The sequence below is a fragment of the Cyrtonyx montezumae genome, unplaced genomic scaffold, assembly GCF_038088225.1.
Source record: "Cyrtonyx montezumae isolate F1298 unplaced genomic scaffold, pur_monq_1.0 scaffold_2, whole genome shotgun sequence".
Classification (NCBI taxonomy): Eukaryota; Metazoa; Chordata; class Aves; order Galliformes; family Odontophoridae; genus Cyrtonyx; species Cyrtonyx montezumae.
In genome coordinates, this window is record NW_027071936.1 from 28,492,013 (window position 1) to 28,498,202 (window position 6,190).

A 6,190-nucleotide genomic window follows, 5' to 3' on the forward strand; every position below is an offset into this window, starting at 1 on the left:
ATGCTGTCAGAAACACAGCAATACAGACTGTGGCTTAGTTATATGGCAGGTAGGGATACTAGAAGTGTTGTATCCTGAGTGCACCAAGCACAACTAGTTGCAGTGGGGGGGTGGGGGAAAGCTTAGTGAGCTATCTCTCTTTCTTGAAATCTCTTTGCTCTGCTCATGCAAAGCCTTGGAGCGTGTCTGCTACAGATGTTCCCAAGCTGCCTGCTAGCTGTGTCCAGACAGGGATTGTGCTGGAATCACCATAGCATTAGAAGACCTAATGAGAGAGAATGTGTCCCTGCCCACTGAGTGTGAGGAGCCTAGGTGTGGGGCTGGTCCTGTGGCTGTCACAGCTGTGACAGTCAGGCCCTCAGTTGTGCTGGTGTAAGGTGCTGCCTTAACCAAATACTGCTGAAGAGGTGAAATTTGACTCCTGTTGGCTAAACTCTGACAACAGGCAGTGTTATGTTCCAGGCTGTGTTTGCTGTTACTTAGAACAGCTGAGTAGCCAGGCCAGCTGCTGGGGAAAGGGAGTAACCCTCTGTAGATCATTTCACCCATCTGAATGCCTTTTATGGGGAGGCTGTCCTGGCTTGTACTGTGGCAGCTGCTCCAGAGCTGGGGAATCCGTGAGGTGACTTGCTCTGGAGGTGGCTTTACTGATACCCTTTTCTCTCTGTTTCCTGGAAGCTCTCCCACAAGGGCATGGGTCGTGGCTATGTCTTGCCTGTTACCTTGTGGGCGTAGACATGGTGATGCAGCTTCTCTTGTTTAGCCTCCAGAACTGATGTAATTAATGACAGTGAGGGACTGGCAGTGTGCAAATGAGCAGGATGCTTTCTAGGCACTTGTCTCTTCCAGGGCATATGCATCTCTGGAGGACACCCACCAGAATGCTCTGCTCAGCAAAAGTTTCCACTCTGCATTTGATGGGAAGGTGTAGAAGGGGCTGTTGTAACTGCTGTCCTCTGTGGGAACAGGGCACAGACAGCACATGCATCTCTGCATTGCAGAAGCCTGGCTATGCTGTGAGACTACCTATTCTGGACTGGACAGAGACACAGATAATGATATTTTAATTTTGGTCCCATGTATACTACATTACACAGAACCACAGAAAGGCTCATGCTTTGCTCTGCTAAGTAAGTCTTGAGGTTTGGTGGGTTTTTTGTTTGTTTTAAGGTGGGAGAGCAGGGAGAAAATGGCTTTTGTTCTGTTTTCCCTTCTCTCCTGTCATTTAATGTCTGAAGGTACACTGTAAGGTATATTATAAGGTACTCAAACTATCAGAAGTTCACAGCCCTTACTTTGTAGAGGGATGTGGACCTTACAGCTGGTCTCCTTGCCTGCTGGCTACTCCAGTTAGGGGAGGTATGTGACGGGCAGCACGGACAAGAGTAAGGCTGGTCTCACTCTTTTGCCTGTTAAGTTCTTGTGTCTAGGTAGGCTCAGCGACAAGTGCTCCTGACCACTATGCTCAAAGAACAAATGAGGGCTGTCCCCTCCTATACTTTCCTCAACTGTTAATTAGGCTCATCCTACTTTCCAACTAAGGAGACATGGGGGAAAAGGGAGGGAGGAAGCTTTTGCCAGTGCTTCCTGCCTCTTTTGTTCTCCCACATCCCAGAGCTATAAATACTCCTGTTTCTACAAATGTCATTAGTAAATAGGCAGAATAAACATGAAGTGTCCTAGCTGGCTCCTGGAGTTAGATTTCACCTCTGACAGAGACCAGGAAAGCAAGTATGCTGTGCACTGCTGCAGGCAGAAGATCCCAGTGAATGTAAAATGCTTTGTTCCTGCTAAGTATGCCTTTCTTGAAATGCACGTTGCACTTAGCTTTTTCAGTATTCTTGGGAACCTGAGCCCTGCTTGTTCTGGTAAGGAGCAGAAAAACACAGTCGGCATGGTTTAAGGGTGCGTCTTTTCTGTTTAAATCCTGTCAAGTCTGTTGCCAGTCCAGTCCTTCAGTCCAACAACACTTCCCTGAGGAACCAAGAGTTTACAGGTTGTCTAAGCACTGAGATCAGGAGGTGGAGGAAAACCCTAATCCCTGATTCTACTGGATTCTTTAAGTTTGCTATGCTCAAGTCAGCCTCCACTCCTGTCTATTCACCAGAGGTCAAAACTGATCAAAGCTGTAGCACTTTCTTGCCTTACAGCATCATGGAGAGGGATAAAGAGACCTTGAAGATCCTGGAAAACAGCTGTGACACTGCTATAATGAGCACAGAATAAGTAATGTAATATTATCACCTCACACTTTAAAAAAAGGAGAAAAAAAAAAAGAACAAATGCCCAATATTCTGCATAGGGCCTGAAGGACCACAAGCCAGCTTTGTTTTCTCAAAAATAACTTCTCCCTGAGCAGTTCACACTAATGTTGCTTGACAGAAATAGGCCATCCAGCTGACTTTGTAACTACACAAGCATGCATGTAACCCTCTTCAACATAGCCTCAAAGGATAGTTGTAGGACACTGTGCACCTAGAAATGGGTGATTGTGTATGTGCAGTGTCTGCAAGGTGAAAGCTGAGGAAGCCAACGGGCAATTCAGGTTGTGGTAGGGTATGGGGAGGCAGCTGGATCACTTCCCATTTTGCTTATGTCTTTACAGGGAAAATAGGTGGAATTTGTTTATTTCCAGCAACAGACTTATAAGAATGCAACTGGCGTGTGCTGTGCAAAATGAGAAGGTTATCTCCAGTCAGTTTTAGGAAGAGCACTGGGTGTACTGACAGCTATGTTGGTTCTTTATCTGCCCACCTCCTGCTTCCGCGGCCTTGCTCTTGCTCTTTACAAGGCAGTGAGGAATTCTACCACTCATTTTCTCTTAGAAGTTCAGTCTCAAACTGTAAGCTGCATTGCCTGATAACTGTTCCCCTTTCTGGGGCTGAGCACTGGAACTTTGCTGCACAATTCCCCCTTTTTATAACATGATGGTGGTCTAAGCACTTCTTAAAGGATATGGCAAACACGTGGCTGCCATCACTGTACCAGCACACTGTGTTGTCACAGCCCTGGACATGGGCACAGCCGTGTTCCCCACACATGGGGGAACCTTCCTCCCTTGTGGGAACCAAACCCCTGTTCTCTGCCAAGCTGAAGTGTCTTTCCCTCTCTTCAGCTCCTGCCTAGTTGTTCCACAGGAGCCGCAAGCAGGCAGGTCCAGGCTGCAAAGCCATCCTCTGTGGTGAGAAATAAAAACGTGTACACACTCATGTTTTTGCAGCAGGCTCCGGAGCGATGTGAACATCCCACAGCAGTGCACTGCCTGCAGGCTCCTGGCCAGCCGCCCCAAGCCTCATTGTCCTCCATTACCTCACAGGTAAAAACACCCCAGAGGGGTTGGCGGCAAGCCCCTCTATCTTTTTTTGAGATTTTGGCACGGGTGGGTGCTGTACCCCTCCCTTCTGCGCCATAAGGCATTGATGGAGGGGCCGTTGGGCACTGTGAGGTAAAACGGCACCTTCCCGCCTTCTGCATCCAGTCAGTGCCTCACCACACTGACCCGGCCTGGGCTAGGAATGGATGCTTGCAGAAAACCATCGCCTCTTGCAAAATCTCCCACTGTATTTTTTTCTGTTAAAAATATCATGCTTTTAATTTTATTATTTTTTTAATAATGGTCTTATTTCAGCTCGACTTAATGCCTGTGCATTGCATTAGACTTCTTGGGCAACCCTGAGAGAAAGACATGGTCTCCAGTTGCAAAACGGAGAGAGAAAAGCTGGTGGGCTCCAGCTTACTGGTGTCTCTTTGCAGCATGTAGAAAAATCAGTTCTTCTACCTAATGCCTAGAGAAACTCAGGCAGATATGCTGAGAGCAATCAGCCATTCTCCACAAATGGAGACCAACATTTTTCACAGTGACAGGATGGGGGAGTGGTTTTAATTGAAAAGGAGGCGGATAAAGGTCTGATGTTAGGAGGAAATTGACTCAGAGGGCAGTGAGGCCCTGGTACACACTGCCCGGAGAGGCTGTGGGTGCCCCATCCCTGAAGGCACTTAAGGCCAGGTTGCATGGGGCTTTGGGCAGCCTGGTCTGGTGAGTGGCAGCTCTGCACATGGCAGATTTTCTCTAGTTTGTACTACAGTGACAGCAGAGCCTGGCCGAATGGGGTAGAAAGGACCATCTCCTACTTGGAGACCACTCTGACCACGTAAATCTTCTTCAGTCACATAACATGTTTGTTCAGTAATGTATTGGAAGAAAAGCCTTGCAGTTTGTAACACTGCATTTACATGACCTGCAGGCTGCAGAGTTGAGCTACAGTCCTGTAGGAATGCAGCCAAATCACGATGCCGCCCACATTCAAGATGAATGAGCATAAAGGAAGAAGTAGCTCATATGTGAAGTGAACCTGGTCAAACTCGGGGATGAAGTCCCCAGGTATGCCCCTAGTCTGCTCTTACTGATCTGAAGCATAGATTCTCCAATGTAAAAGCTCTCTAATTTTCCATTTTGCAAACAAGTCACTGTACTAATCTTCAATAATTGTATGCAGTTGCTATGAAGTGCTATCTGGGTTGGGTTTGCTCACTTCTCTTCTTCACCACTCTAAACAAGCATGCCAGAGGATGAGCTGTATGATGGATCAAGCCTGACACGTGGACTGTTCTGGCACTCTGTGATGGACTATAATAGGTAACTATCACAAAAGATCTTGTGTGTAAACTTACAACCAACAGACCCTAGTGCATAAACACTGCTCCCTACATTTAGTCCCGAGGAAAGCATATGACATAAATTCCTTATGACCATCAATGGCCCAAGGGCTCTGTTAAAAGGGAAAAAAAGCAAATTGTATTTCGGATGATTAGATCTTCACAGGGTATTACATCACATGGAACTGCACAGCCAAGCAGACTGCAGGGGCATCATGTTGCTGAAGGCATGTGAGGGCATACTAAGAGCTGCTTTAGGCATCCCTCACTGCACAGACAACATCACAGTGCAAGTGCATGTCTCCCATCTTTTTCCTTTTCCCCATGCTAGGCCTGGATGCAATGACAGCATTGCAGTTTGATTACTCTCAAAGGTCAGGAAAAATGCTGTGAGGCAACACTGATTTATACCTGCTTTTATTTATTTATTTATTTATTTATTTATTTATTTATTTATTTATTTATTTATAACAGGTTCCTCATAAATTGGCTGGAAATCGAAGATAGCACTTTCAGGAACACTAACTCAGAAAGAATAATGCCCCACTTTCTTCCCCGTGACTTTTCTGGCCTCAAAAGTGAAAGCCAGTTAGCAATAAGTAAACTGGAATTTTCCCTCATACGTGAGATGCTGACAGAGAGTGAGGATGAAGAATATGGGTAAGGCAGATGCAGTGGAACTGCCAGGTCACAGCCTGAAGCAATGGTTAAGCACCAGGTAAGAAGGCATAGCTAGCCCAGGGAGCTCAGGTGCAAGCAATGCACCTGACTGACTGGAAAGGGTAAAGCTTGGATCCATCCCTCCTCACCCTCATTTAAGGTTTAGCAGCTGAGGAAGCAGTATCTTCTCATATTGTGCTTCTTCTGATCTGTCACTGGTTGTTGGAACGGGTGAGCTGATTTTTTGTTGTTACTTGCTAAGAGTGCCTGTATCCCATTAGAAGGCACTGTCCTTGCCTTCTTTTTTCTTTTTTATCATACATCAGGTCGTACAGTAGCGTCCCTGAGAGGCAGAGATATGCACTCTTGGCTGGAAAGACACAGGAAAGAAATAAGCAGAAGAAATAGAGATCCATATTCCCAGTACGACAGCACTAGGTAAAATGCTGCGTTCCTAACTGTAATGTGCAAGTGTAGCACCACTTGCTACAAGATGCCCTGTTGTTTTTATACAACTAGCTTCTACAGTGAACTAGCAACTTATGTAAAAAATGTCACTGCCTTGTCTTTACTAGGATTTGCCTCCAATTAGAGGCCTATGCAAGCACTGCCAGCTGCCAGCTGAACAGAGTAGGTGGCTACTTGCTCAGTTGGTGATCTGAAGAGACATCTCCAAAAACTAATTTGGAGAAAGTGTCTGGTCAGACTATGGGAAAAGTTTCTTCCACTGTCGTCTACAGAAGGCAGGCTGGCAAGCTCATGCACCCACAGTAGAGAGTACTCCATTCCAGTATTCCAAATAAAAACAGTGCTCATTTCTAGCAAAAACACCCTTCTACTGAGAACTGCTATTTGTTGAAAGATGTATTTTGGA

At 46.2% G+C, this 6,190-nt stretch overlaps 1 long non-coding RNA gene across 1 annotated transcript; it reads left to right on the top strand.

Moving 5' to 3' along the window:
- The first annotated feature begins 131 nt into the window (after nt 1–131).
- LOC136048857 (uncharacterized) lies at nt 132–5,203 on the top strand. The gene is made up of 3 exons (XR_010622233.1): nt 132–1,130; nt 2,606–2,684; nt 5,131–5,203. It is a non-coding gene; the product is annotated as an uncharacterized LOC136048857 (long non-coding RNA).
- Nucleotides 5,204–6,190: the final 987 nt, after the last annotated feature.